Consider the following 18625-nt stretch of genomic DNA (forward strand, 5'->3'; position numbering starts at 1 on the left):
GCAGTGAGCCGAGATTAGGCCATTACACTCCAGCATGGGGGACAAGAGCAAGATTTTGTCTCAAAAAAAAAAAAGAAAAAGAAAAAGAATGTGTGTGATTTAAAAGGTCCTCCCCCAAAACCTTAACAGAATAGATCTTGGGAAAGCAATGATAGTCAATCAAATAGTCTGGGGCTGCCATAGTACTCACCACGAGTGAAAGGAAACTGAAACCATGAAGCAGACAAACCTCTATCTGAGTCATGGCACCGGAAATGTTGACGGCTGTTGTAATACCTTGGTTCTTGACTTCTTCATTTGAAAGAATTTAAACAAGAGACATGCAGCAAAGGAGATCAAGTACAAAACAATTTACTACAAAGAAAAAAAAATTTTTTTTTTTTTTTGAGACGGAGTTTCGCTCTTGTTACCCAGGCTGTAGTGCAATGGCGCGATCTCGGCTCACCGCAACCTCCCCTCCTGGGTTCAGGCAATTCTCCTGCCTCAGCTTCCTGAGTAGCTGGGATTACAGGCATGCGCCACCATGCCCAGCTAATTTTTTGTATTTTTAGTAGAGACCGGGTTTCACCATGTTGACCAAGATGGTCTCGATCTCTTGACCTCGTGATCCACCCGCCTCGGCCTCCCAAAGTGCTGGGATTACAGGCGTGAGCCACCGCGCCCAGCGGAAAAATAATATTTTGAAAGTTAAGTCCAAAATAGACTGTACGCCCTGAGAGGGAGAGGATTCAAGGCAGGCTGTTCCTAAGGATGAGTCAGCATTGATTACTGCTGGAGAAACTCCCTTTACGGGAGTCTAACATGATTATTCATAGGAGGTGGGTGGGAAGAGGAGTTACTAGAAAGCATGTTCTGGGTGGTCCTCAGCATGCACATGTGCAGTAGCTGTACATGCTTGTTCACATTGTGGGTAACCCCCCATATAGGCACCGAGGAATGAGAACTAAGCAGAGCCCTGGCACAATTAGGGCTTGAGGAATATCTCACTTTAAAGTGTTACTACTCAGCTATTTCCTTCTGTATATCCTTTACATAATCATGTATTAGTTTATAGAAATAGGGCTTGAAGCCTCCCTTTATATAATCATCTATATATAATCATTAATAGTTGATAGTATGAGTGCCTAAAGAATATTTCCCGCCGGGCGCGGTGGCTCAAGCCTGTAATCCCAGCACTTTGGGAGGCCGAGGCAGGTGGATCACGAGGTCAAGAGATCGAGACCAACCTGGTCAACATGGTGAAACCCCGTCTCTACTAAAAATACAAAAAAATAGCTGGGCATGGTGGTGCATGCCTATAATCCCAGCTACTCAGGAGGCTGAGGCTGGAGAATTGCCTGAACCCAGGAGGCGGAGGTTGCGGTGAGCCGAGATCGCGCCGTTGCACTCCAGCCTGGGTAACAAGAGCGAGACTCCGTCTCAAAAATAAAAATAAAAATAAAAAATAAAAAATAATAATAAAAAAATAAAAAATAAATAAAAAAAGAATATTTCCCTACATATATACCTATAATTATAAATTAGTTCATATTCGGAGGAATGTCTAGAGCAGACACAGTGCAAAGCATGATTTAAGGGAAAGCAGTTATACCAAGACAAGAATCCATGGCCCAGGCGGCAGCGTTCAGTATTGTAAAGATACCTGCTGTATGGCAGGCTTGGAGCGAGAGCCACTCCTCTTCACAAAGGAGTTGTAGGACCCTGCTCCAGTTCTTGTGGAAGGCTGCCCTCAGAATGGCCATCCACCTTGGTGACTGTGAATTTTATCAGCTCTTGCTACTGTGCCGCTTGAAAAGCATCTTCCCATAGAATCCATTGGAAGCTGCCAGAAAGTGGCGGTAACCTTGAGAGCTCTGTCACTGCTATGTGACTTAAAGCATCCTCCCATAAATCTTCTTAGAAGTAGTTTCCCATAGATAGAAGTATCGCACACTGCACCCTCTTCACTTCTCACGGCCCACCTTCAAGCCTCGGTGACCTAATGGGGGTGGACCCCTTACTGCACATGGCCCTTGCCTTCGTGGGAACAGGCCCCTTGCTGCGTGCTGTCCACCTCCTGGCCTAGGTGACCTAATGGGGGTGGACCCTATGTTTTATTGCTCACAACCCTATCACTATCCTTAACGATGATTTCACTCACTGCCCTACCCCCTAACCTATACACAATAAATACTCATGCTTCTGGACATCTGGGGCTCGCCAGCCTCGCCTGACTCCGCTTACAGGTGGCGTGGCCCCCCGAGCCCAGCTGCATTTTCTTTGCACTTCTGTGTCCTGTCTCTTTATTTCTCAGATCCTGCGCCTCAGCACAGCATAAGGCTCACCCCTCGACCCTGTGGGGCACTCAGCCCTACATCTGGCTCCCAACGTGCCCTACACACATATCTCATGTCTCATTAGCATCTTAAATCTCCACCTGGGGGTGTGTTTCTCACTACTGTGATGAGCAAAGGGTCAGACTGAGCACAGGTGAAATCAAAATGCGTATGTTCTTTGAATGGTAAATTCCCTACTGGAGATAGCTTTACTCGAATGAGCCGGACTATGAGGCGAATGCTGGAGCTTATTGTGTTAATTTTATGGTCATCACCATCACTATGTCCCGAGAACATGGTTACTTCCCTCATTACCCAACCTACCTCAATTCCAACACCTGCTTGAACTCACACAGGCAAATAAATGTCATTTCAGCACTACTTTAGAGCTTACTCAGTGCAGCCTTTGACATCCCTTAGAGGAGTTTTGCAAGCATGATTTTATTCTGTAAAGCTTCTGCTTTTTCAGTCTGCAGCGCTGAGACATTGATAATTTTATTCTCACATATTTAGGGACTTTCTTATAATAAGATTTTCATGTCTTCGTAACAAATTTCACTTACAAAATTTGCCAAAAGAGGCAAAAAAAAAAAAGAGAGAGAGAGAGAGACAGCAGGAGGGATCACTTATATTTTTCTTTCCTATGGAGTATTTCACTGTTCCTGCTTCTCTTTTCACTTTCCTGGGCCTGGGGGAAGGACAGCTCCCTAGGACCACGAAGGAAGAATGATATGGAAACATCTGTCTTTATCGCCTCCCCCAACCCTTCCACTTGTGCTCTAGCTGTGCCCATTCTCCCTCCCATGCCCTGGCCCATAAGCCTTTTCCTTCTCCTAACCTCGCTAAGAGTCCAGACTGTCATCTAGAGCTCGCTCCTCAGTGGGAAGTGAGTCATTACCCACTAGAGGGTAGAAGAGGAGAGAGAGAGGCCAGAGCCTGGGGCTGAGGCAGAAGGTGCAGAAGGAAGGAAGGAGGTTACAGCGAGAAAAACTTCCAAATAAGGAGTGATGTGTGAGTGCTCAGAGGGTGACTGTGGACATCCCCAACATCTCCACTGAGGAGGGAGGAGGGAGGCGGCGTTGGGTGCTGCGCCAGACAGGGGGGCAGGGTCTGGATGAGATACCCCCATCCGCAACCCTGGTCCTCTGAAAATACCTCACCCAGTCACACCAAGGAGCCCCTCCAGGGCCAGAAGCCCCTCCAGGCAGGTGTATCTCAGCTCCTCTCTGGAAGGACACCCGCAGCTGCTCAGACTTGGTATGTCTCATCTCCCTGAGTCTGGTCCCTTTGGGTCTTGAGTCCAGGGTCAGCTTCTTCTCTTCCTGCAGCCAGGTCAGTGTGAGGTTGCCAGATGAGAAGCCAGATGCTTCTGGTGTGGTTGCCCTCAGGGTCCTCCTTGTCAGGCACCACAAGTCCTGGGGAGGGAGGCACTCGATATAGAAGAGAGAGCAGAGGCCGGGCGCGGTGGCTCAAGCCTGTAATCCCAGCACTTTGGGAGGCTGAGGCGGGTGGATCACGAGGTCAAGAGACCGAGACCATCTTGGTCAAATGGTGAAACCCCGTCTCTACTAAAAATACAAAAAATGAGCTGGGCATGGTGGCGCGTGCCTGTAATCCCAGCTACTCAGGAGGCTGAGGCAGGAGAATTGCCTGAACCCAGGAGGCGGAGGTTGCGGTGAGCCGAGATCGCGCCATTGCACTCCAGCCTGGGTAACAAGAGCGAAACTCCGTCCCAAAAAAAAAAAAAAAAAAAAAAAAAAAAAAAGAAGAGAGAGCAGAGAGCTGGAGTGAGGGTGGGACGCACTTCAGCCTCCCCTCCTCTCCTCGTCTTCCTCCACATGCCAGTGCCTTCCCCACCCCAACTCCAGGACTTGTAAGAGCCACAGCAAGAAGGGGAGACCTGGGTCCCCACCACTCTCTGAAGTAGTCTTCCCATAAGTGTGTCCACCTCCTTCCCACTCCAGCTTTAGGGTCTGCCTCAGTGCAGAGCCCTGGGTATGTACAGAGCATGGGTGTGCATATGGATGATTCTGGGGGGTTCTTCCTTCACACACACCGGCATGGCTCAGTTTCTCTCCTCTTGAAGTCTGCTCGAATGGCCCCTTCATGAGGCCCACCCTGACCACCCTACTTAAAATGCTGCCTGTATTACTTTGCATTGGTTGTCAACTTCACATTATTTTTTCTTTTTATCACCTATCACTTTCTAAGTATAAAAGTCCTTTTCCAAAGATGGCCCCAACAATATCTCCCATTCCACATGCTCTTCAGCAATGTGACCCTGCCATCCCCTATCAAGAGCTGATCCTAATCCCCCTCTTTTTGGATCTGGGACTTGCTTTGGTGACTAGACATGAGGAACATGATGATGCCTGACTTCTGAGGTTTCAGCATAAGATGTCTTGAGGTTCTGGCTTGGCTGGACCCCAGGTGTGGAGCCAGAAGCAGCCAGGTCACATGGAGAAGCAGGTGGATGAGAACCCAAGTCACCTGGTTCACAGCCTCAGTGAGTTCCCAGCCAACAGCCAGCGCCAACTGCAAACCTGTGCAGGGCCCCCTGAATGCGTTGCACCAGCTGGGCTTCAGACGATGGCAGCACCAGCCCATGTCACATGGAACAGAAGAGCTGCCCAACTGAGCCCAATCAGCCCAGAGAATGAGACAGAATATAAAGGTTTTTCTTTGAGAAAGAATTTCGCTCTTGTCACCCAGGATAGAGTGTGATGGAGTGATCTCGGCTCACCACAACCTCTGCCTCCCAGGTTCAAGCTATTCTCTGCCTCAGCCTCCCGTATAGCTGGGATTACAGCCATGTGCCACCACACCAGGCTAATTTTTTGTATTTTTAGTAGAGATGGGGTTTCACTGTGTTCACCAGGATGGTCTGGAGCTCCCGACCTCAGGTGATCCATCCATCTCAGCCTCCCAAAGTGTTGGGATTACACGCGTGAGCCACCACGCCCATCCAAAGGTTGGTTTTTATATGTTAAGATTATCTGTTACCCAGCAATAAATTGCTGGAACACATCCATAGAATCCACTGCTGTTACTGTATTTTTCTTTGTTGTCTGTTTTTCAGACTGTAAGCACCAGGGAGCAGGTGTTAGTGTCTTTTGATTAAATGATCACGAGGCCTAGAAAAATGCCTGGCAGAGAAGCATTTGCTAAATATTTATTAAATGGATGAATAAATGCTGTGACCAGAATTCCTTGATACTGGGTCTGAGCCTGGAAAGGGGGAGTTGCTGGTTTGGTTTTGATGCTTGTTTAGTGAGCTTGGGCTGCCATAACACAGCACCACAGATGGATTGGTTAAACAACAGATATTTGTTTCTCACAATTCTGGGCCCTGGAAGTCTGAGGTTAGGAAACCAGAGGATTCAGTTCAGGGTGAGGGCCCTCTTCCTGCCTGGCAGACAGCTGCCTTCTTGCCATATCCTCGAGCGGTGAAAAGAGTGGGAGCTCGTCTCTTCCTCTTCTTTTTTTTTTCTGCCTATGTTTCAGAGGCTCTCCCTCTTTTTTTTTTTTTTTTTTTGGCGGAGTTTCACTCTTGTTACCCACGCTGGAGTGGAGTGGCAGGATCTCGGCTCACCGCAACCTCCACCTCCTGGGTTCAAGCAATTCTCCTGCCTCAGCCTCCCGAGTAGCTGGGACTAAAGGCTTGCGCCACCATGCCCAGCTAATTTTTGTATTTTTAGTAGAGACAGGGTTTCAACATGTTGACCAGGATGGTCTCGATCTCTTGACCTCGTGATCCACCCACCTCGGCCTCCCAAAGTGCTGGGATTATAGGCGTGAGCCCCTGCGCCCGGCCTAGGCTCTCCCTCTTCTTAAAAGGACACTAATCCCATCATGGGGGCCCCAACGTCTCAACCTCATCTGAATCTAATCACCTCCCAAAATGCCACCAGTCTCAAGGAGTCTACTGTCGAGGTGGAAGCAAATATGCTACAGTAGACTGTAAAAATAGGTGTTGGGCTGGGCGCGATGGCTCACGCCTGTAATCCCAGTGCTTTGGGAGGCTGGGCGCCATGGCTCACGCCTGTAATCCCAGCGCTTTGGGAGGCCAAGCCAGGTGGATTATGAGGTCAGGAGTTTGAGAGCAGCCTGGCCAATATAGTGAAACTCCCTCTCTACTAAACATACAAAAAATTAGCTGGGCGTGGTGGTGAGCTCTGGTTTCAAACCAGGCTGGTTTCGAACTCCTGACCTCAAGAGATCTGCCCCCCTCAGCCTGTCAAAGTGCTGACATTACAGGTGTGAGCCACCTGGCCCAGCCAAACTCCTATTTTTAAATTACTGCATTATAGTCCATAGTTCATTGAATGGACTGTAGCAATAAACATTACTACATATTCTGAACCTCGACTGTCTCTTTTTCTTTCTCTTTCTTTCCTTTTTTCTTTTTCCTTCTTTCTCCGTCTCAAAAAAATAAAATAAAACAAATACACAAATAAATAACAATAATATATAAAGTTTCTACCAAGGCGCTTTGAGGTGATGGTAGGCAGAAACAAAGCCAGTCCCACCTTTCTGGGCTAGGGAAAGCCGAGATGGTCTTCGGCTCCCGGTGAGCCCACTTGACGGGCTCCTTTTCCAGCCCACCTCCAGCCTTTCTGTTGTGACCCATCAACTACGTTTGCTCCCTCAGCACTTGCCTTAGACACCCGGACTCACGAGCACGGCAGCCACTTCCTCCTCACAGACTTGAGGCTCCACTGCTGGGTCCGGAAAAGAGAAACAGCCCAGCGTGGTCGCTTACATAACCCAGGGCAGACCTGCGCTCGGCGCCCACACCATTTTGAATTCTGCAGCCTGGAGTTCACTGCAAGGAGTGGGGTCACCCCTCACCCCGCCCTGCTCTACGGAAAATGACAAGTTTTACTGACACAGAAACGGAATAACGGCGCTGCGGGCTGCGGAGGGCGGAGCTGCCTTTCGGCTTCTGGTCTCCAGTTGCGGGGCACTCACACCTGTCGCTGTAAAATGCAGGCCCGCGGGCAGGAATTCCGAGTCCAGGCTGGAGAGCGATCTGGAATCCGACTCGCTTGAAACAGCACCTCGGTGGATTCGGAACCTGGCAAGCAGGGAACTGGGCCTCAGCCGCTCGCACCGGCCGCCCACGGATTCTAGGACCCGAAAACGTTTCCTGCTGCTTTGTCACCCCAGGACGGCAGCGCCCGCCTCTGGATGGTTCTGATGGAAACGGGCTCCGCCGCGCGGAAGAAAATCCAAGACTAAGAGGCCACGAAAATACCTCCCATGGTCCCGCCCCTTCAGTGAGGATCCTAATTTACACCCCGAGTGTGGGCCCCATCGAAGTTTGGAGTGACACTTGAGCGCAGTGGCTCATGCCTGTAACCCTAGCACTTTGGGGGGTTGAGGTGGGCGGATCACTTGAAGTGAGGAGTTCGAGACCAGCCTGACCAACATGGTAAAGCCTTTTCTCTACTAAAAAAGACCAAAATTAGCCGGACGTGATCGTAGGCGCCTGTACTCCCAGCCACTCGGGAGGCTGAGGCAGAAGAATCGCTTGAACCCAGTAGGCGGAGGTTGCATTGAGCCGAGATTCCGCCACTGCACTCCAGCTTGGGCAACAGATTGAGAATCCGTCTCAAAAAAAAAAAAAAAGAGGCCGGGCTCGGTGGCTCAAGCCTGTAATCCCAGCACTTTGGGAGGCCGAGGCGGGTGGATCACGAGGTCAAGAGATCGAGACCATCCTGGTCAACATGGTGAAATCCCGTATCTACTAAAAATACAAAATATTAGCTGGGCATGGTGGCGCGTACCTTTAATCCCAGCTACTCAGAAGATTGAGGCAGGAGAATTGCTTGAACCCAGGAGGCGGAGGTTGCGGTGAGCCGAGATCGCGCCATTGCACTCCAGCCTGAGTAACAAGAGTGAAACTCCGTCTCAAAAAAAAAAAAAAAAAAAAAAAAAAAAAAAATTAGCCAGGTGTGGTGGCAGGCGCCTATAGTCCCAGCTACTCGGGAAGCTGACACAGGAGAATCGCTCGAACCCGGAAGGCGGAGATTGCAGTGAGCTGAGATCGTGCCACTGCACTCCTGCGTGGGGACTGAGCGAGACTCTGTCTCAAGAAAAAAACGTCTGGAGTGGCATTCACTGAAAGGATACAAGATCAGCGAGGCCCAGGGCGCTGCGGCCACAGAATGAGGTGACAGCGCCGCCTCGTGTCCCTTCCTTGACCTGCCCCAGGCAGATGGAGTCACATGTGTTGGCCTCGAGGCTGGAATACACCGGGGATCAAATGCAGAGAGTGGAGAGAGGAGCTCATGAGACTACCACGAGAGAAATTTATTTATTTATTTATTTTTGAGACAGAGTTTCTCTCTTGTTACCCAGGCTGGAGTGCAATGGCACGATCTCGGCTCACCGCAACCTCCGCCTCCTGGGTTCAAGCAATTCTCCTGCCTCAGCCTCCTGAGTAGCTGGGATTACAGGCGTGCGCCACCATGCCCAGCTAATTTTTGTATTTTTAGTGGAGACGGGGTTTCATCATGTTGACCAGGATGGTCTCGATCTCTTGACCCCGTGATCCACCCGCCTCAGCCTCCCAAAGGGCTGGGAATATAGGCGTGAGCCACCGCACCTGGCCCAAGAAATTTATTTTTTTTTTTTTTAAGGCCGGGCGTAGTGGCTCACGCCTGTAATCCAAGCACTTTGGAGGCCAAGGCAGGCAGATCACCTGAGGTTGGGAATTCAAGACCAGCCTGACCAACATGGTGAAACCCCTTCTTTAAATAAAAAGAGAAAAAGAAAATTTAAAAAATAATTAATTAAAAAGCCCAAATGTCCTTTTCCAACGTAGCCTGAAGGAAATTCCTGTTAATGGCGCCTGTAGAAGGAGGAAAGGAACACTTCTTCTACAATGCCTGACTTATCCTTGGGTTATAGGCATCAGCTGAGAGATAAAAGCAACACCGAGAATACCATCAACATAGAGATTACTGATTGTCATATAAAATTAATCTCACTACACCTGAGAAATGGGATAGATTGTCTCATTTTCACAGTTTGGGCATCTGAGTCCCTGAGATATGAATACCTGACATGGATTCCCCAAAAATGTAGGTCGTGAGACTTAAAGGGCACTCGGTCTCCTGTGAAGCCCACTGTGCATGGATCACACCCACAGAGGCTCCACAACAGCAGGAAGAGCACCCAGGGTCAGAGCCCAGGCGAGTTCACACTCAGGGACCATCCACAGCCAGGGCTTGCAGAAGAGGGGCTGAGGTGAGAGCCCAGCCCCTGCCCAGGCTGTGGGGGACAGATGGGCTGGACAGTCATCAAGTGAGCGCAGGTCCCAGTGCTCCTGGAGTTATCAGCCTTGTTCATCCCCTGAAGACCCTGAGCCCTGCACATATCAAAACTGTACATTCCTTGTGGAACAGTCTTCTTCTTTTTTTTTTTTTTTTTTTTTTTTTTTGAGATGGAGTTTCACTCTTGTTACCCAGGCTGGAGTGCAATGGTGCGATCTCGGCTCACCGCAACATCCGCCTCCTGGGTTCAAGCAATTCTCCTGCCTCAGTCTCCTGAGTAGCTGGGATTACAGGCACGTGCCACCATGCCCAGCTAATTTTTTGTATTTTTAGTAGAGACGGGGGTTTCACCATGTTGACCAGGATGGTCTCGATCTCTCGACCGCTTCAGCCTCCCAAAGTGCTGGGATTACAGGCTTGAGCCACCGCGCCCAGCCCAGTCTTCTTTTTTGAAAGTAAACACTACTTTTCCAATCTTAAAGCCAGCCGTTGTCACTCCTAGTGACACCTCCATTGGACAAGCTCCTAACTCCCACTGAAATTGGCCTCAGAGTTGCAGCTGAGCATTGGGAGCTAAGACAGGAAGTCACTGTGGGCTCTGCACCTGGCTGACATGGAAGGTGGTCCTGAAAGGTAGTGTGTGACTAGGTGGGCTCTGGAGGGCCAAGATGTGCCTCATGAGAGGAGAACAAGACAGATAGGAAGGTTTCGGCTTCAAAAGCAAATTCCAGGGGGCCCTGTGCCCAGCACCAGGATTTAGAAAATCTTCTCCCAGCCACTTTTGGCCTGTTTCATTCTGCTTTCCTGTCTATCAGGCCATTGAAGGCAGTCCCTTCATTGAGTAATATTTCTCAACTATCTACCATGTGTCAGGCATGCGTTTAAGGAGCTGGGGCTGAGGTAAGAGTGAACAAACCTTCCTTGCGCTCAAGGTTGTCCCAGTCTTGCTCAGGCAGGGATCAGTAAGGAAATTATAACACTAACGGTTGGCAGGACATGCACACATGCTTTGCAAACTCACAAGCAGACCATCTTCTATCAAGTAGGAGTCACATTCATAAAAGAGACAATGTTCAAGCTATGTTTTGAGGTATAAGTAAGAGCCCAACAGGCACCTGGGACAAGAGAGCATTGCTCAGAATCCAGGACATGAATTTCTTTCCCTGGGCCAGACTAAGAATCAGACTAAGCTGATTGAGGAGCCAGGTGCTTCCTGGCAAGAAAGGGTGTCCCACATCTGACTATTTGAAAATCACAGCTACTCAATATTGAGACTTAAGAGAGAGAGAGAGGACGGATTTGAAAAGCAGAATTCTCCAGGGGTGGGAGGGAGGTTAAAATGCAGTTTCTGATACAATATATGTGGGCAGAGCCAGAAAACTGCATTTCTAACAAGTTTCCAGGTGATGCCAATGCTGTTTGTCTACAAACAGGACTACAGTTTGAGAACCACTGCCCTAAAGCAATCTGGTTTGATCTCTAATACCAGAAGAGGACTTGGAGGGTGCTATGAGGCAGAGGCGTAGGATAAACAAGACCATGCCTGGCCCATCCTGGAGAACTCACAAGCCCAAGGCTACAGAGTTTGAATTCCATGGGAGTCCGGGGAATGACAGACACCCAGGAAGAAACTGCATGTGGATCAGAGGGTAATGCATGGTCTCTGCTTCACACAGCACCTGGGGTTCCTGCCACTTCACAGTCTGGCCCCAACACCATCAGTCCTTCCCACCCCTCCTCAAAGCTTTCACCCACAGGCCTTGCTCTATTGCTCTCAGCTGTTTGGCGCTGGGATATGAGCCTAGGAGCTCCTAGTGTACCTTCTGATCCAAATACAGAGTGACCTAGTGTGACAACTACAGGCTCATTCATAGGGATAATAGAATGGGCCCAGAATGAGAACCTTTGGTGGTGCATGCCTATAATCCCACCTACTTGGAAGGCTGAGGTGGAAGGATCGCTTGAGCCGGGGAGATGGAGGTTACAGTGAGCCGAGATCAGTCCACCAACACGCCAGCCTGGACGAAAGAGTAAGACTCTATCTCAAAAAAAAAAAAAAAAAAAAAAAAAAAAGAGCTCAGATGTAGCAGTTCACGCCTGTAATCCCAGCACTTTTGGAGACCAAGGCAGGTGATCACTTGAGACCAGGAGTGCCAGACCACCTTGGCCAACATGGCAAAACCCCAATTCTACGAAAAATACAAAAATACACACCTGTAGTCCCAGCTGCTCCAGAGGCTGAAGCAGGGAATCGCTTGAACCAGGGAGGCAGAGGTTGCAGTGAGCCAAGATTGTGCCAACACATTCCAGCCTGGGTGACAGAGCAAGACTCTGTCTCAAAAAATAAAAAAATGAGAATTGGCCGGGCGTGGTGGCTCACACCTGTAATCCAAGCACTTTGGAGGCCAAGGCGGGTGGATCACCTGAGGTCGTGAGTTCAAGACTAGCCTGACCAACATGGTGAAACCCCATTTTTTTTTAAAGAAAGAAAGAAAGAAAAATAATTTTTTTAAAAATGAGAATCTTGAAAAGTTGGAAATGGCTTCAATTATGCATCCTCCAGAATTAACAGTGTTTTTTCTAAATACCACATCCTTGACCCCATATGGACACCAGAGGGCGTCCTGAACTCACTGAAGCCACAATTGTTGCATCCAGGCATCCCGAAACTATGGCTCTCGCGGGCCGCATGCGGCCCCCTGAGGCCATTTATCCGGTCTCCGCTGCACTTCAGAAAGGGGCACCTCTTTCACTGGTGGTCAGTGAGTGGAGTATTGTATGTGGCAGCCCTCCAACGGTCTGAGGGACAGTGAACTGACCCCCTGTGTAAAAAGTTTGGGGACGCCTGCTAGGCCATTAGAATCCCTTGTAAAGGCCGGGCACAGTGGCTCACGCCTGTAATCCCAGCATATGGGAGGCCAAGGTTGGAGGATCATCTGAGGTCAGGAGTTAAGAGACCAACCTGACCAACATGGTGAAACCCCATCTTTACTGAAAACCTGTAATCTCAGCTACTAGGGAGGCTGAGGTAGAAGAATCACTTGAAACCAGGAGGCGGAGGCTGCAGTGAGCTGAGATCACACCATTGCACGCCAGCCTGGGCAACAAGGGCTAAACTTCATCTCAAAAATGTAAAAAGAATCCCTTGTAAAGATTGGGCTTTGTCTGGGTGCAGTGACTTACGCCTGTAATGCCAGCACTTTGGGAGGCCGGGGTAGGGCCACGGTAGCTCACTTGTGGTCAGGAGTTCAAGACTAGCTTGGTCAACATGGTACAACCCCGTCTCTACTAAAAATGCAAAAATTAGCCAGGTGTGGTGGCATGCACCTGTAGTTGGGCATGGTGGTGCACACCTGGAGTCCCAGCTACTCAGGAGGCTGAGTCAGGAGAATCGCTTGAGCTCTTAAGGCGGAGGTTTCAGTTAGTCGAGATCATACCACTGCACTCCAGCCTGGGCAACAGAACAAGACTCCATCTCAAAAAAAAAAAAAAAAAAAAAAAAGGAGTGATAAAACTTTTAGACAATGTTTTTTTTTTCTCTTAATGAAGGTAAGAGAAATCTATCAGGGTGAGTTATTTTTACTTGAGTTTTCACTATGAGTTTTTTGGGGTTTTCTTTTCTCCTTAGAATTATCTTTCATTTTATGTTTTCATTTTGTTCAAAATTCAAAAGGCAAGAAGTCTCTGTCTTGGCCAGGGTGGTGGCTCATGCCTGTAATCCCAGCACTTTGGGAGGCCAAGGTGGGCAGATCACCAGGTCAAGAGATTGAGACCTGCTTTGCCAACACAGGGAAACCCTATCACTACTAAAAATACAAAAATTGGCTGGGCATGATGGCACTCGCCGGTAATCCCAGCTACTCGGGAGGCTGAAGCAGGAGAATTTCTTTAACTCAGGAGGTGGAGGTTGCAGTGAGCTGAGATCATGCCATTGCACTCCAGTCTGGGCAACAAGAGCAAGACTCAGTCTCAATAAATAAATAAATAAAAACACATTTGGCCATGCGTGGTGGCTCATGCCTCTAATTCCAGCACTTTGGGAGGCCAAGGTGGGCAGATCACCTGAGGTCAGGAGTTCAAGACTAGCCTGGGCAACATGGTGAAACACCATCTCTACTAAAAATACAAAAAATTAGCTGGACATCATGGCAGGAGCCTGTAATCCCAGCTACTTAGGAGGCTGAGACAGGAGAATCACTTGAACCCAGGAGACGGAGGTTGTAGTGAGCCAAGACTGACTCATCCATTGCACTCCAGCCTGGGTGACAGAGCGAGAATCCATCCAAAAAAAAAAGTAGATATTTTATGCATATGCAAGCAAATATAAATGTGTGTGTGTGTGTATGTGTGTGTATATATATATATATGTCATTTCCCTCTTTTCACATACGTTTTAGCAAACTACATATCCTTTCCTGCATCTTGCGTTCTTTTTTCTTTTTGAGACAAGGTTTCACTCTGTCACCCAGGCTGGAGTACCCTGGTACGATCACAGCTCACTGCAGGCTTGAACTCTTGGGCTTAAGGAATCCTCCTACCTTGGCCTCCCGACTAGCTGTGACCACAAGTATGAGCTAAAACAAGTGACTTTTTTTTTTTTTAGACGGAGTTTCGCTCTTGTTACCCAGGCTGGAGTGCAATGGCTGGCGCGATCTCGGCTCACCCCAACCTCCGCCTCCTGGGTTCAGGCAATTCTCCTGCCTCAGCCTCCTGAGTAGCTGGGATTACAGGCACGCACCACCATGCCCAGCTAATTTTTTATGTATTTTTAGTAAAGACATAAAAAATTATGTTTCACCATGTTGACCAGGATGGTCTCCATCTCTTGACCTTGTGATTCACCCTCCTCGACCTCCCAAAGTGCTGGGATTACAGGCGTGAGTCACCACGCCCGGCCCCCTCCTTTTTTTTTTTTTTTGAGACAGAGTTTCACTCTCATCGCCCAGGCTGGAGTGCAATGATATGATCTTGGCTCACTGCAACCTCTGCCTCCAGGATTCAAGCGATTCTCCTGCCTCAGCGACCTCCACCATCTCTGCTAACTAAAAATACAAAATTTAGTTGGGCGTGGTGGTGCACACCTGTAGCCCCTGCTACTCAGGAGGCTGAGGCAAGAGAATCGCTTGTACCCTGGAAGAGGAGGTTGCAGTGACCTGAGATCTCACCAATGCCCTCCAGCCTGGGCAACAGAGTGAGACTCCATCTCAAAAAAAAAAAAAAAAAACTGGGCGCACTGGCTCACACCTGTAATCCCAGCACCTGAGGTCGGGAGTTCAAGACCAGTCTGACCAACATGGAGAAACCCCATCTCTACTAAAAATACAAAAAATTAGCTGGGCATGGTGGTGCATGCCTATAATCCCAGATACTTGGGAGACCGAGGCAAGAGAATCGCTTGAACCTGGGAGGAGGTTGCGGTGAGAGCAGAGATTGAGCCATTGCACTCCAGCCTGGGCAACAAAAGCGAAACTCTGTCTCAAACAAACAAACAAAAAAAAGGTACGATAACATGGATGGATCACATAGATATTATGCCAAATACAAAAAGCCAGACACAAAGGAGGCCATACCCTATGCGTTCATTTATAGGAAGTTTTAAAACCAGCAAAACTTCTCCATAGTGATAGTCATCAGATCCATGGCTACTCAGGGGTAGCGCAGAATCGAAGAGGGCAAAGGGAACTTTCTATATCTTGAGAGGGGTGTGAGTGACATGGCTGTATTTGTCAAAATTCATTGATAGATTTGCTAAAGGTGATTATTTTACTATATGTAAATAGTGCAACTTTAAAATAAAATTTTAATAAATTTAACAAATGTTTAAAATAAAAATATTTTCACCGGGGCGGTGGTTCATGCCAGTAATCCCAGCATTTTGGGAGGCCGAGGTGGGCAGATCACTTGAGGACAGAAGTTTGAGACCAGTCTGGCAAACATGGCGAAACCCTATCTCTACAAAAAAATACAAAAATCACCCAGTTGTGGTGGTGAGTGCCTGTAGTTCCTGCTACTCAGGAGGCTGAGACAAGAGAATGGCTTGACCCTGTGAGGTGGAGGTTGCAGTAAGCCAAGATCACATCACTGCACTCCAGCCTGGGCAACAGTGAGAGACTACATCTCAAAAAAATAAAATAGGGTGCAGGACAAGGGAAAGGAGAGGATCAGGTCAAATACCTAATGCATTCAGGGCTTAAAACCTAGATGACACATTGATAGGTGTAGCAAACCACTATGGCATATGTATACCTCTGTAACAAACCTACACATTCTGCACATGTATTCCAGAACTTAAAGAAAAAATAAGCCGGGCGCGGTGGCTCAAGCCTGTAATCCTAGCACTTTGGGAGGCTGAGGCGGGTGGATCACAAGGTCAAGAGATCGAGACCAACCTGGTCAACATGGTGAAACCCCGTCTCTACTGAAAATACAAAAAATTAGCTGAGCATGGTGGCGCGTGCCTGTAATCCCAGCTACTCAGGAGGCTGAGACAGGAGAATTGCCTGAACCCAGGAGGCGGAGGTTGCGGTGAGCCGAGATCGTGCCATTGCACTCCAGCCTGGGTAATAAGAGTGAAACTCCATCTCAAAAAAAGAAAAAAGAAATAAAATATGTTCATGTTAATAATAAAAAATAAGGCCGGGCGCGGTGGTTCAAGCCTGTAATCCCAGCACTTTGGGAGGCCGAGGTGGGTGGATCACAAGGTCGAGAGATCGAGACCAACCTGGTCAACATGGTGAAACCCCATCTCTACTAAAAATACAAAAAATTAGCTGGGCATGGTGGCGCGTGCCTGTAATCCCAGCTACTCAGGAGGCTGAGGCAGGAGAATTGCCTGAACCCAGGAGGCGGAGGTTGCGGTGAGCCGAGATCGCGCCATTGCACTCCAGCCTGGGTGACAAGAGCAAAACTCCGTCTCAAAAAAAAAAAAAAAAAAATTAAAAAAAAAGAAAAATAAAAATAATTAAAAATAAAATAATTGGGCCAGGTGCAGTGGCTCACACCTGTAAACTCAGCACTTTAGGAGGCCAAGGTGGGAGGATCAACTGAGGTCAGGAGTTCAAAACCAGCCTGGCCAACATGGTGCAACCTCGTCTCTACTAAAAATACAAAAATAATGGCCAGGCACGGTGGCTCATGCCTGTAATCCCAGCACTTTGGGAGGCCGAGGTGGGAGGATCACAAGGAGATCAAGACTATCCTGGCTAACACGGAAACTCTGCCTCTACTAAAATACAAAAAATTAGCCAGGCATGGTGGCACACACCTATAGTCCCAGCTACAAATGAGGCTGAGGCAGGAAAATCACCTGAATTTAGGAGGTAAAGATTGCAGTCAGTCCAGATCACACCACTGCAGTCAAGCCTGGTGCCAGACACTCTGTCTTAGGAAAAAAAGAGAGAGAGAGAAAGATAATTAGGGGCAAAGTAATATATGAAGACATCTGCCACAACACTGTAAAGCCAAAAATGTAACAAGCAAAAATTCATTAATAAGGGGCTGGCTAAGTAAATTAGAATACAATGGGTTTCTCAATTTATGTACCTTTTTCTTTTATTTCCTTTTTTTTTTTTTTTTTTTTAAATAGACCAAGTTTTTGCTCTTGTTGCCCAGGCTGGAGTGCAAGGGCAAAATCTCGGCTCACCACAACCTCTGCCTCCCGGGTTCAAGCAATTCTCCTGCCTTGGCCTCCCAAGTAGCTGGGATTACAGGAATGTGTTAGTTACCATTCCTGGCTAATTTTGTAATTTTAGTAGAGACAGGGTTTCTCCATGTTGGTCAGGCTGGTCTCGAACTTCCAACCTCAGGTGATTCACCTGCCTCGGCCTCCCAAAGTGCTGTGATTACAGATGTGAGTCACTGCACCTGGCCTACCTTCTTTCTTTTCTTTTCTTTTCTTTTTTTTTTAAATAGAGACAGGGCCTCACTCTCTTGTCCAGACTGAAGTGCAGTCTCTAACTCCTGGGCTCAGGAGATCCTCCAGCCTCAGCCTGTGAAAGTGCTGGGATTACAGACGTGAGCCACCATATCCAACTCCACTTTTCTTAGAATGTATCCTTGTATTGTTGTGTATCTTGATAAACAGTTATCCATATCCAGTTGGCTGCAGACTCTGTGGAGGTAGGTACCACCCCATGCTTTGATAGCCTAAAAGTCAAATATTCTGTCCTGTTATTCTGAAAACAATACGCATCATTTTTCTTTCTTTCTTTTTTATTTTTTTTTTAATTTTTTTATTTATTTTTATTTATTTTTTTTTTTGAGACGGAGTTTCGCTCTTGTTACCCAGGCTAGAGTGTAATGGCGCGATCTCGGCTCACCGCAACCTCCGCCTCCCGGGTTCAGGCAATTCTCCTGCCTCAGCCTCCTGAGTAGCTGGGATTACAGGCACGCACCACCATGCCCAGCTATTTTTTTTTGTATTTTTAGTAGAGACGGGGTTTCACCATGTTGACCAAGATGGTCTCGATCTCTTGACCTTGTGATCCACCCGCCTCGGCCTCCCAAAATGCTGGGATTACAGGCTTGAGCCACCGCGCCCGGCCTCTTTCTTTCTTTTATTTATTTATTTATTTATTTATTTGAGACGAAGTCTTGCTCTGTCGCCCAGACTGGAGGGCAGTGGCTCCATCTCAGCTTGCTGCAACCTCTGCCTCCTGGGTTCAAGCGATTCTCCTGCCCCAGCCTCCCTAGTAGCTTGGACTACAGGCGCACACCACTACACCCAGCTAATTTTTTTTCTTTTTTTTTTTTTTTTTTTTTACTTTTTTTTTGAGACGGAGTTTCGCTCTTGTTACCCAGGCTGGAGTGTAATGGCGCGATCTCGGCTCACCGCAACCTCCGCCTCCCGGATTCAGGCAATTCTCCTGCCTCAGCCTCCTGAGTAGCCGGGATCACAGGCACGCGCCACCATGCCCAGCTAGTTTTTTGTATTTTTAGTAGAGAGGGGGTTTCACCATGTTGACCAGGATGGTCTTGATCTCTTGACCTCGTGATCTGCCCACCTCGGCCTCCCAAAGTGCTGGGATTACA

This window comes from Saimiri boliviensis, chromosome 4 (genome assembly GCF_048565385.1).
Source record: "Saimiri boliviensis isolate mSaiBol1 chromosome 4, mSaiBol1.pri, whole genome shotgun sequence".
Taxonomy (NCBI): domain Eukaryota; kingdom Metazoa; phylum Chordata; class Mammalia; order Primates; family Cebidae; genus Saimiri; species Saimiri boliviensis.